The 12,337-nt window shown below is 43.5% G+C and overlaps 1 non-coding gene and 1 pseudogene across 1 annotated transcript; both read left to right on the forward strand.

Moving 5' to 3' along the window:
* The first annotated feature begins 4,457 nt into the window (after nucleotides 1-4,457).
* Nucleotides 4,458-4,649, forward strand: LOC122942834. The gene has a single exon (XR_006390737.1). It is a non-coding gene; the product is annotated as a U2 spliceosomal RNA (small nuclear RNA).
* A 6,224-nt stretch (nucleotides 4,650-10,873) lies between these two features.
* On the forward strand, nucleotides 10,874-11,018 carry LOC122942829 (annotated as a pseudogene).
* The last annotated feature ends 1,319 nt before the right edge of the window (nucleotides 11,019-12,337 follow it).

Here is a 12,337-nt window from a genome sequence, read left to right on the forward strand (position 1 = left end):
GAGGATTCTTCGTCCCTCCTTGCCTCTTTATGTAGCAAACCGCTGTTACGTTGTCCGATAGTACTCGGACATGATGGCCTATGAGGAGATGTTCTGCCGCTCTCAGGGACTCGCAAACCGCTTTTAATTCCCTGTAGTTTGAGGATCTTAGGGCGTCTGTGTCGGACCAACTGCCCTGAAAGAACTGATCCTCTAAGTGAGCCCCCCAACCCTGGCTGCTTGCATCCGTGGTTATCGTTTTAAGCGGTATCATGTTCCAGGAAACCCCCCGGGACAGGTTCTCTGTTACTAACCACCAGGAGAGGGAGTTTACTGCTCTGTCTGAAAGAGCTATCCTGGCATTTAGTGATCTGTGGTCCTTGTCCCAAGAAGAGAGGACCTCCGCCTGGAGAGTTCTTGTATGGAACTGGGCCCAAGGAACTGTCGTGATTCATGAGGTCATCAGGCCTAGGACCTGCATGGCCTCCCGTAGAGTCCGCTTTTTCTTTAGCTTGAAGGCTCTTATCCTTTTCCTTATGCTGATCTGCTTGTCCTGGGGAAGAAGAGAATACTGAGTCACTGAGTTTAGGAGGGTTCCTAGGAACTTCTTTTGTGTTGCTGGCTGTAAATCCGATTTCTCCAGGTTTATTTTCTATCCTAGACGTGTGAGTAAAGATAGAGTCCTTCCTTTGTAAAACTCTAATTCCTCCTCTGAGTCTGCCACAAGCAGAAAGTCGTCTAGGTAGGGAATTATAGTTACCTGTCTCTGTCTTAGATAGGCAACTATCTCCGCCACTACCTTTGTGAAGATGCGTGGGGCTGATGATATTCCAAACGGGAGACATTGGAACTGGAAATGCACTATCCTGCCGTCCTTCTTGATTGCGAACCTCAGGTATTGCTGAAATTGAGGGTGAATGGGGACGTGATAATAGGCGTCCTTTAGATCCAGGGTGCATAGGAACGCCCCTGGGCTTATCAACGGGATTGCAGATTTTATTGACTCCATCTTGAAATGGTAATGTGCTATCTATCTGTTTAAAAATTTCAGATTGATGATGGTTCTCTTGGACCCGTCCGGTTTCATTATGAGGAAAAGCTTTGAGTAGTGACCCTTGAACTCTTGTGCCTAAATTCAAAAGTTTTTGGATGTCTGTCAGAAGTTGATCCTGAAGAGAGGTCGACTGAAAGACTGTGGTCTGAAATAGATGAGGAGGAGGAAGGCGGAACTCTATTTTGAACCCCTTCTGGATGGATTCCAGAATATATTGATTTTTGGTTATCCTGGTCCATTCTTCCCAAAAAAACTGGAGTCTGCCCCCTACTGGTCTGGCGTCATTGTTTCTCAGGTTTGGAGTTGGGATTAAAGAGGAAACCTCGACCTTTTCCCCCTTTGGGGTAGCTCCACCTTCCCGTCTTCCCTTTACCTCTGGGAGTGCCCTAGAAGCTGCTGGTCGTTTTACGAAAGGGCAAAGGTTTCTTGCCTTTTTCCTCCGGAAACCCCTTCTTTCTGTCCGCTGTCTTCTCCGGGATCTCATCCAGTACCGGACCAAAGAGGTGGGAACCTTTAAGGGGTATGGCGCACAATTTATTCTTGGAGGCTATATCCCCTGACCAGGATTTTAGCCACAGAGCTCTCCTCGCCGTATTGGTTAGGGAGTCTGTTTTTGCTGCAAACCTTATGGACTCTGCCGAGGCGTCTGCTACAAAGGATGTAGCCATCTTAAAGAGGGGTAGCGATGCCAGAATTTCTTCTTTAGGGGTGTCCTGCTTAAGATGTTCCTCCAGCTGGTTCACCCATAAATACAGAGATCTGGCCACGGAGGTAGCAGCAATATTGGTATTGATACTATTGGCCGAGACTTCCCATGCTCTTTTGAGCAAACCGTCGATCTTCCGATCCATTGGCTCCTTTAACTGGGCCCCTTCAAAGGGGAGAGTGGTTCTCTTTACCACCTTTGCCACCTGAATATCCACTTTAGGGACTATATCCCACAGCTTTGTATCTTCAGAGTTGAACAGTAGTCTGTTCTTAAATTCCCGTGGTATATATAATTTCTTATCGGCATCTGCCCATGTCTATGGCATCTGTCTATGACTAAATCTTTTAAGTTCTCGTTTACCGGGAACAACTTCCTCTTCTTAGCTTTTAAGCCGCCGAACATCTTGTCCTGTATCGAGCGAGTCTGTTCCTCTTCCTGTATATCCATTGTCTGCCTTACGGCCGACAGGAGGGGATCTAGGTCTTCTTGTGAGAAGAGATATCTTCTCTGATCGTCGGCTATATAAGCCGAACACTGATCGTCATCCCCCTTTGAGGTTTCCCCTTCTGAAAGATATAAACCTTCTTCTTCAGAATCCGACTCCCTAAGTACACGGGGTCTTTTGGGGGGAGGAGAAACGGCACAGGGTTTCTGCGCTATACTAGAGCTGGCCGCTTGGATCTCCTCTTTCACAATCACTCTCAAGTCTGCTAGAAGGGAGGATTGTTCGTCTCTGAGAATTTTTGCCAGGCAGTCACTACACAGGGCTTTTTTATATGACTCCGCCAGTCTTTTTGAGCACAGAGCACATCTTCTGGGTTTCTTCCTAGGTTCTCCCAGCGATTTAACCGTGGTGTCTTTCTCTCCCTGGCAGGAAGAGAGAGAGACCTTTAGCCCAGTGCATCAAAGAGAGGAACCGGAATACAAGCCTCAAAGGCACTTACATGACCCGGGGTAGTGATGTCTGCGCTAGTGTCCTGCATAGCTGACATCTGGACCTCCATACCTCACCTGGACAACAAACTGACATGCAATTTATGTCCTACCTGGTCCACCCGTTGCCGCGCGGCTCCGCCTCCTTATTTCCTGGTGGGGGGGACTCATTCAAACGAAGAGTCAACCCCCCCTGCATGCACCTCCGCCGGGTACAGCGTTCCGTGGGCGCCGCCATCTTCTTCCGCCCATGTGACCTCGACTTCCGGTCACATGGGCTGCACGCCGAACAGGAGGAGCGCCGAGCGCAGGAGCCGCAGCCGACCCCAGAGCTCCCATACCGGAAGAAGCGGCCTCGGCTCCCACGATACCGCGGCCACCATCGAGACAAAAAAGGTATCGGGGGTAGCTAGGGGACCCCTACCCCGAGAGGTGCTAGCTTTTAAGGCCCCAAGAGACTGAAGAGGAGAGGGAGACCCCCCCGACCAGACTCGGCCCCATACGGATTCCCAGAGCAGGGAAAGATTCTCTCTGCTCCTATCCCTGTAGGGACAGGAAGAACACTGGAGAGTGGGAGGGGTGGGGGCCTTTTAATCTCTCTCGCTTCCTGTCCCTACAGAGACCAATAGGACAACCTCCATGGGTGCTGTCATGGAGGGACGTCCTGGAAAAGGTTAATAAGAAACTGTGCATGTGGAATCTTAGGAAGCTGAGGATGGAGGGAAAGGTTTTAATCATAAAAATGATAGTTGTACTGATTTTATTATATCTAAGTATGGTGTTCCCTCCATCAGACCGTATTTTTAAAAAAATTAATAAAGCATGTTTTAACTTCTTCTGGGGTTCCAAGATGGACAAATTACAGAGAAATACGGTAATGCTTCCTAAGTACAAAGGTGGAAAAGACTTTCCCGATATTAAAACCTTTCTTTTAATTAAGTATTATAGCTCCTGTTTTAATGCCCTTTTTAAAGATAATTATTTGTCATAACACTGGATATTTTATGAGGAAAAAAGGTTGGTTTAAAATTGTTTTAAATTCTCCATATTCCTTTAATTTGTTTTTTGTTTTTACAAGATTTTAGAAAAAAATTACGAATTCTTTTAATTTAGGCCAAAAGAGGGTAGAGGTTTTAAAGAACAGTAGAGTGATTTTAAAAGAAATTAATGAGGAAAAATTGATGGCCCCTATAAAGAACTTTAATGAAACCAAGTGCAAGCAGATATGGAAAGATGTTAACATAAATTATCTTTTTAATACACAGAAGGACCTGACCTGGAGCTGCGTACACGAGTGTCTTCCATGCCGGGCATTACAGCACCGAAGAGGACTGTCAAGCACCGCGGAATGTCCGAGGGGAGCATGCAGAGAGGAGGACGTTTGACATCTATTCTGGTATTGCTACTTTGCACAAAAAATATGGATAAAGATGCTTCCCTTGATGAAGAAAATTACAGAACTAAAAGAACTAATAATGGACGGTGTGTCCATGGAATGGAAGATCACCCACTGTGTCAAATTAGCTCTATGGTCAGCCCAGAATATTTTATGTTTTAAACATGACGTTATTACTGAAGAAAATGTTTTAAAGATGGTTTTAGATGAATTATACAAATATTACCTGGTTGATAAAAAGAATGCACCTTTTAAGTGCCACAAGTGTTTTTTGAGGGAATGAGGGTCTGTTATATGATTTTAAAAAACCATGTTATTTAATAAGTTTCTTTGTAAAAATGGTTTTATAATATTTATGTAAATGTGATGCTTCAATGGTTTTAATAAAAGATTTTTACCCCTAGATAGGTAAATATCAACTTAAAAAAATCTGTTCTCATCAGTTTAATATCTGATACGTCCCCTATCTGGGGACCATCTATAATAAATGGATTTTTCGAACAGGGAGATTCAAAAAGAGCTTGCTCTGTCCACTCCACACATTGACCTGGTATTGCAGTACCTCCGGTGCACCCCTTCTAATCCAGTATAAAAAAACTGAATGAAATAGATAGATGGATTGCAAGCATCCTTCCAGCAAGCAAGTGGAAAGTTGTGTGTGTGTCTTGCCTCCGGAGTCTGCACTTCAGCTTCAGCTGTTGTGTTGCTTTCTGCGTACCTGCATCTAGTCTGTGAATCTCCTAATTGCAGCAGCTGTTGGTTAGTTCCAGCACCAAACAACCCAGCCAGCCAGTCTCCCTCTTCACACCCCAAATCCAATAAAGACTGATGGGTTAATTGGCTTATCACCTGAATTAAGTGTTTGGACCTCCACGCACCTTGGGTTTGATTTGGGCCTGTTGTGCACACCTGGGATGCTGAGTTGTTCCTGGGAATTGACCCTTTTGTAGCAAGTTGGCTGGATGTAACCATTTTGCTTTTCCAGTGCTTTATTAAATTAGTAACGTTTGCCTGTTTCTCCCTCTTGTGGATCTTTTTAACTGGATTAATTGGAGGCTAAAAAGTAGTCCAGCACTTCCTATGTATCAGCAGCAGCTGGACCTACCTTGTCTGGACAATGGACAGAACACTGCACGTGTCAGAGGATGACATCACAAGGGCCCTGACGGAACACTCAACAATGGGGCCCTGACATCACAATCAACAATGCGATTTTTTTTTCCCACTACTTCTCCATTCACTCCTCTAATTAGTTTTTCTGCTTGGCTTGCTTTGGCACCAGGAATTGCGTGCATGCGAAGAAAAGGCGAGGCCAAAAGTGGCGGGTGGGCGTGGCTATGCAGATGGCGAACACGAAGAGGAGCATGCTGGTGATTTCTGAGTGTAGGATGCACGTTTTCCCTGGTTTGTGAGAGCAAGAAGCCTCCCAGACTGTGTCTAGGGCCTGTAGGCTATCGCCTTCAGAAGTCTTCTGCATTGGGGACCATCGGCCTGTATGGCGAACCCTTTTCTGGTTATCGCTTCTCAGCCTTTTGGCTAAAATCAAGTGCAGTATCGAAAGGTGTTGTGGTTGGTTTTGGCTGAAGGGAGTATATCAGGGTCCTCCTTGTGGGGGGGCGATCTGTAGGCAAACATTGTTGTGAGCCTGCGCAATTTAAAAACAAAGATGTCTCGAGGTGGATGAAGGATGTCGTATGACTATTGGACTGGATCGGATCGTGGGGGAGATTCTGCAGAAGCTCCCTTACGTACAGGTAAAAAGATGTGCTTGCACTACAAGACCTCCCTAAACAGGGAATTTATGATCTTACTGTCTGTTCCGAGGGCCTGTGTCAGAACATTTACATGGATCTGGTAAAGATGAAGCAAGAGAAGAATCTAGCTTTCTTGGAGAAGGTGAAGATAATACCGTCTTTCCAAATAGTAAAGTTGGCAATCATCGTGCACATGTATAATCCCAAAGTGGATGATATGACTGTTAGTGCGTTTTTGATAAGGTATTGCGATAAAGTCAATTTTGATAGAAGGCTGACAAATAGGCACAGGTATTTGAATGGCAAGAGGAGATTTTTTGTAAGATTTAAGAAAAACTGCTCGGTTCCTGTGGTATTCTCAAATGGTGGAGAGAGGGTTTTTTGTTTTTACCAAGGGCAACTAAAATATTGTAGGCATTTTTTTTTCATATGGTCATATGCAGGAAGAGTGCCCTGTGAAGGGTGAAACCTGCAGAAATTGTGGTAAGACAGGGCATAATGTGAGAGATTGTGTGGAAAAGAAACATTGTGATGTATGTGGAAGTGGAGACAATCTAGCCAAGAAATGTATGTATTTTAGCACAAGACAGTCACAAACCACTATTGTTGAGGACAAAAGAGGTGGGCAAAATAAAAAAGGTGCCACAAGTGTGATTGTCTAAAATATTGAAATGTCTGGTGGTGATGGTAGTGTGGTGGACAAAATGGAGGATGGTGCTCATGAAAGTTTGGAGGGAAATTCAAAAAAAAGGGGCGGGGAAATGGGCTGCTGGGAAAAAGGAAAAGGAAAAGAGGTCCCCTGAGGTTACTGCTGAGATGGTGGACATGCTGGGGATTGTGTCTAGCAGTGAGGCAAGTGAGGTGGATGAATGTCCGGATTATGTGACTGGGGAGTGGGAAGAGATGGAGTGTCAGGATGAAGAGTATGATTCTGATGACCCTATAACTCCAGGTCAGCATGTTAATAGTGAAGCAGAGCTAGAAATTGATGAAGATCTTCGTACTTCTGATATGAAAAGATGCAAAAGAGGTGAGGATGGTGCTAGGTCTGGGAATCAGAATGACCCTGTTTATTCTGGTCTCATTCAGGGCGACTGTCATGCCCTGCTCAGGTTATGTGCGGAGGTCTGCCAGATTAGCAGCACGTGTGTAGTCTTTTGTTATTGTTTTGGAGTTGAGCTGTATCCGCCTCCCTTCAGATGCACTGGGTGGGGTCGTTGGTATGAGTTTAAATTACGCCCACTCCCAGTGTCCTGTGCGGGTTATAGCTTCTGTCTTGCTCAGAGGAAGGAAGGATTTGCTGTTCCTGCTCAGTACAAGATAAGTTGGTTTTGTTTTTCTTGTGATTGTCTGTCTAGGCTGTTAGAGAGATGCCTGCCCCCTTCAGGTCCTGAGGGAGCAGGCTGCCTCTTTCCCCCTTTCACCATCTTAGGGATTTTAGGGAATCTTCAACCTAGGCACGGGGACACGTTCATTCCCATCTTCAGGGTCTGAACATGGGCATAGAAGTCTAGGGAGAGCTGGTAGGGATTTGTCAGGAGGTGACCTTCATCCCCAGCTTCTTGCCTAGACACTTGTTTGGTTGTATTCTATGTATCTTGTAACCTGTACAGCGTGATAGTGACAGGGATTCTGATCCAGAATCGCCTGATTGTGGTTTGGGGGTAAAAAGAAGAGTTTTGAGTCAGACTTTTTCAAATCAGTAAGATGGCTGGTTAATATTCTCATTATGAGTTTAATCGTTGCTACTCTGAATGTGCGGGGAATTGGTTCAAGCACTAGAAGGGCAGCGGTGTTTGATTATTTGGCAACAGTGAAGTCTGATATAATTTGCGTACAGGAATGTGTAATTAGATCTGGACCCATGGGAAATCTTATTGGTCGCCTTGTACAGATAACAAAAATGAGGGAGTTGGCATTTTATTGAAAAATAATAATATTGATTTTATAGATTATAAAGTTGTGGTACCAGGTCGTTGTATACTTTTAAGTTTTGAGATTTTTTGACAGCGTTTTAGAGTTTTTAGTGTTTATGCATGAACGTGTGTCATTTTTAGAAACTCTTAAACTTTTTATGCCTGGCAGAGATTTTACCATAATTTTAGGTGATTTTAATTGTATAAGAAGTATACAAGATAGGCAAAGTACCTCTGAAGTTAAAACAGATGTGACCTCTAACTTGCTAAATGAAGTGGTACAGGATTTGCATTTGAAGGATGCTGGACTGATGGTCAACGGAGACTATAAATATACTTACATGGCAGACAGTGGACGATCTAAGTCTAGAATTGATTATATATTGTGTTCTGAAGGGTGGGAAGTGACTAAATGTGACCATATGATGAACAGTATATCCGATCACAAAATGGTTTCTGCTGAAATATACATTGGTTTTTGGTAGAGGTTACTGGAAATTAAATACAGGTCTGTTGCAAGACGTGGAAGTTAAAGATGCTTTAGAGAAGTGTTTTTATCGTGTGTCAGGCAACAGAAATGTTTTAAGTGTATTTTGGATTGGTGGGACTGGGCCAAAACAAGGTTTGCATTAAAAGAGCGCAAGAGAAAAAGGAAAAAGGATGAAGTTTTAATCTCCAGACTAGAAGCACTTTACAAATTGAGGAGTTGTGGCTGGGAGGTAGACAAAGAGATTAATGAGATAAAAGAGGAGAGGAAAAAAGAGTTGTTGGAAAAAGGGTGAAACATTGTGTATAAATCTAAAGTGAAACATATAGAAGAGGAGGAAAAATGCTCAAGGTATTTTTTTTAACAAGAGTTTTAGGTCCAAAGGTGTTTTTAAATCCATTTTAACTCCTAAAGGTGAAGTGTCTGGTGAGGAATATATGTGGGTTTTATGAGTCACTTTTTGAAAATGAGAGTCAGGCTACTGACATGGAAATCCTGGAGTACTGTAATGTTTTAACTGATAACATCCCAAAAGAAGAAAAAGAAGGTATGATGGGAGAAATTAGTGAGGAAGAGGTTAAAAATGCTATACATAGTATGGCCAAAGGGAAAACACCCGGAAGTGATGGCCTAATCCAGAATTTTATTGTGTTTAATGGTATGTTATTGGAGAAGAGGTGAGTCGGGTTGTGCGTTTTGTTTTTAATAATGGTGTTTTTTCTACCTCCATAAGAAAAGGTATGGTCCCGTTAATATATAAAAAAGGGAATGAGAAGGAGATAAGGTGGGTGAATACCAAGTCTGTGCGGTCCCAGGAAGATATAGTGTATGGGGAAGGAGTGAAAGGGGTCGTAGAAGGGTTCTATGAAGAGTTATATAGGGAAAAGGGGAGGGATGAAAGCTTAGAAGAGAATGTGTTAGGGGCAGAAAGATGGGGTGGGATTGGTTAGTGATTTATCTGAAGAAAAAGTTAAGAAAGGTGTGAAGTGTGATTTGCGTAATTGGAGGCCAATCACGTTGCTGAATGCGGACTACAAGGGGTATGCAAGGTTGCTAGCGAAAAGAATGAGTGGAGTGATTGGGCAAGTAGTGCAAGAGGAACAAGTGTGTGGGGTGCCTGGGAGATGTATAGCTGTTAATTTGAGTTTGTTGAGAGATATTATTTGGGATGGCTTACAGAGAGATAGGAGTGTGAATATGTTTTCTATTGATTTTGAGAAAGCTTTTGATAGGCTTTCACATAGTTTTTTGTTTAAAGTATTAGAGAGAATGGCATTTCCGAATGTGTTGGTTAGAGCAGTGATTTTCTGTGGTGCATCCGCTTTCAGAGTGAATTGGGATAAGTGTGAAGTGAAGTGTTTTGGGGCAGGATGTGATGTTTTGGATTTGAGTGTGAAAGTGGTTGATAGTATAAAAGTGTTGGGAGTTAAGTTTGATGAGAGAATGAATGGTCATGAGAGTTGGGAAGAGGTGAGAGAGAAAGTGGTAAGAAAGGTGGATCTCTGGAAGCTGCGTGATTTGTCCTTTACAGGGAAAATCTTGGTTATAAAGTGCGTCATTTTATTCATTTTGTTGTACATTGGGAATGTGTTCCCACCAACATATATGAATCTGAGAAGAATTAATAGAGTGCTGTTTTTGTTCTTGTGGGGGTAAAAATGGAGAGGGTGAGGCATACAACTGTGGTAATAGTTAGAGAGAACGGTGGTTTAAATTTTCCAGATGTTGAGTTATACTTGCTTATTAATTTTATGGTGAATGTATTGAGATTGTTGTGGTAAGGTAGCATGTATGGTGAGGTATTCTGAAGGATGGTTGTTGTGTCGTCTGGGTTGGTGCGAAAGGAGTTTGAAACAGCCTGTGGCTTTTGTGTGTCCTTATTGGTATGTTGGATTGGAGAGCTTTGTGAAAAAGAATGGTTTGAGTGGCTGGAGTATGAATGATCTAGTTAATAAGAAGAAAGTATTGAGAGAATGCAAGAAAGAAGAAATAGCAGAAGAGATTAAACTTATTACTGTCATCTGAGGTAGAGAAAGTGTGGAAGAGTGTGGACACTGATGGGATGTTGAATAAGCAGAAAGACTTGGTATGGCTGAGTATGCATGGGGCTTTGCCAGTGAGAGAAGTGCAAAAAAATCGTGGATTGGCAAGGAGTGATGTGTGTCCAAGACAGGGGTGTGGGGGTAGGGAAAGCATTAATCATGTCTTCTGGAATTGTGGCTTTGCCCAAAATGTACTAAAGAAGGTGGTAAGTTTAGTGAAAGACTTGACAGGGATTAGTTACCTAACATTTGCTTTTGTGTTGTTTGGCATTGGTCCGAGTGGTAAGAAAGAGAGTAGAGTTTTGTGGTTGACAATGACTGTTTTGAAAGAAGTTTTGTGGGATGCAAGGAATATGTATGTGTACAAGAGAGAAGTGTGGGAAGAGAGTGATTGTGTCAGGTTATTTTTGAGTCGGCTGTATATCTGTTATTTGTGGGATGTTAAAAAAGGTGAAAAATTAGATAGAGGGGATTTGGAAAACCAAAAAATGGAAAGAACTTGTGAACCTGTGATGTATTTGATGCTGCTATATTCTTGAATTAAAGTGCCAGATGATGATTTAGTTAACATGCTAGTTTTCGTGCAATGGTTAATCAAACCTAATAGTTTAAAAAGAAAAAAAAAATCTGTTCTTATCAGTTTAATATCTGATACATCCCCTATCTGGGGACCATATATTAAATTGATTTTTCGAACAGGCACGCATTGACCTGGTATTGCAGTACCTCCAGGACCGATGCACCCCTTCTAATCCAGTATGAAAAAACAGAATGAAATAGATTGATTGATTGCAAGCATCCTTCCAGCAAGCAAGTGGAAAGTTGTGTGTGTCCCACGCCTTAGGAGTCTGCACTTCAGCTTCTCCTCTCTGCCCAGGCAGTGCTGCTTTCTGCGTACCTGCATCTAGTCTGTCAATCTCCTAATTGCAATAGCTGTTGGTTAGTTCTAGCACCAAGCAATCCAGCCAGCCAGTCAGTCTCCTCACACCCCAAATCCAATTAAGACTGATGAGTTAGTTAATTGGCTTATCACCTGAATGAAGTGTTTGGACCTCCACGCACCTTGGTTTTGATTTGGGCCTGTTGTGCACACCTGGGATGCTGAGTTGTTCCTGGCAATTGACCTTTTTGTAGCAAGTTGTCTGGATGTAACCATTTAGCTTTTCCAGTGCTTTATTAAATGAGTAAAGTTTGCCTGTGTCTCCCTCTTGTGGATCTTTTTTACTTGGAGCCTCAAAAGTAGTCAAGCACTTCCTATGTATCAGCAGCAGTTGGACCTACCTTGTCTGGACAATGGACGGAACACTACACGTGTAACAGGAGGCATGTCAGGTAAGTGTATGACATCACAAGGGCCCTGACGGAACACTCAACAATGGGACCCTTACCCTGACATCACAATCAACAATGCATACCCCTTTTTTATCACTACTTCTCCATTCACTCATCTTATAAGTTTTTCTGCTTGGCATGCTTTGGCACCAGGAATTGCGTGCGAAGAAAAGGCGTGACCAAAAGTGGGCATGCACCGGGTGGGTGGAGCTATGCAGATGGCGAACACTAAGAGGAGCATGCTGGTGACTTCTGAGCGTAGGACGCACGTTTTCCCTGGTTTGTGAGAACAAGAAGCCTCCCGGACTATGTCTGGGGCTGGGGCCTGTAGGCTATCGCCTTCAGAAGTGTTCTGCATTGGGGACCATCGGCCTGTACGGCTAACCTTTTTCTGGTTATCGCTTCTCGGCCTTTCTGGCTAAGATCATGTGTTCTTTTAAGAACAGCTCAGAGCTTGACTATGCTTAGCCAGAGGGTCTGAAGGGAAGGCGACGTCAGGGAAGAAGCTAAAATATGGCTGGCGAGTTCCCGAGTGCTCCAAATACAGCGAGGCTGTTTGTTCCTGTTGAGAAGAAGGAGACCTGGAGTATTGTGGATGTCCAAGGCGGAATTATTGAAGAGACTCTGAAGATGAACCGAGAACTGATCTACTGCGTCCAAGTGTTCAAGAGCCAAGGTTTCTACGATATTACCTTTTCGAACCAGGATGCCCTGATAACTTGTATGGCGAGGAGT

The sequence above is a fragment of the Bufo gargarizans genome, chromosome 6, assembly GCF_014858855.1.
Source record: "Bufo gargarizans isolate SCDJY-AF-19 chromosome 6, ASM1485885v1, whole genome shotgun sequence".
NCBI classification, from domain to species: domain Eukaryota; kingdom Metazoa; phylum Chordata; class Amphibia; order Anura; family Bufonidae; genus Bufo; species Bufo gargarizans.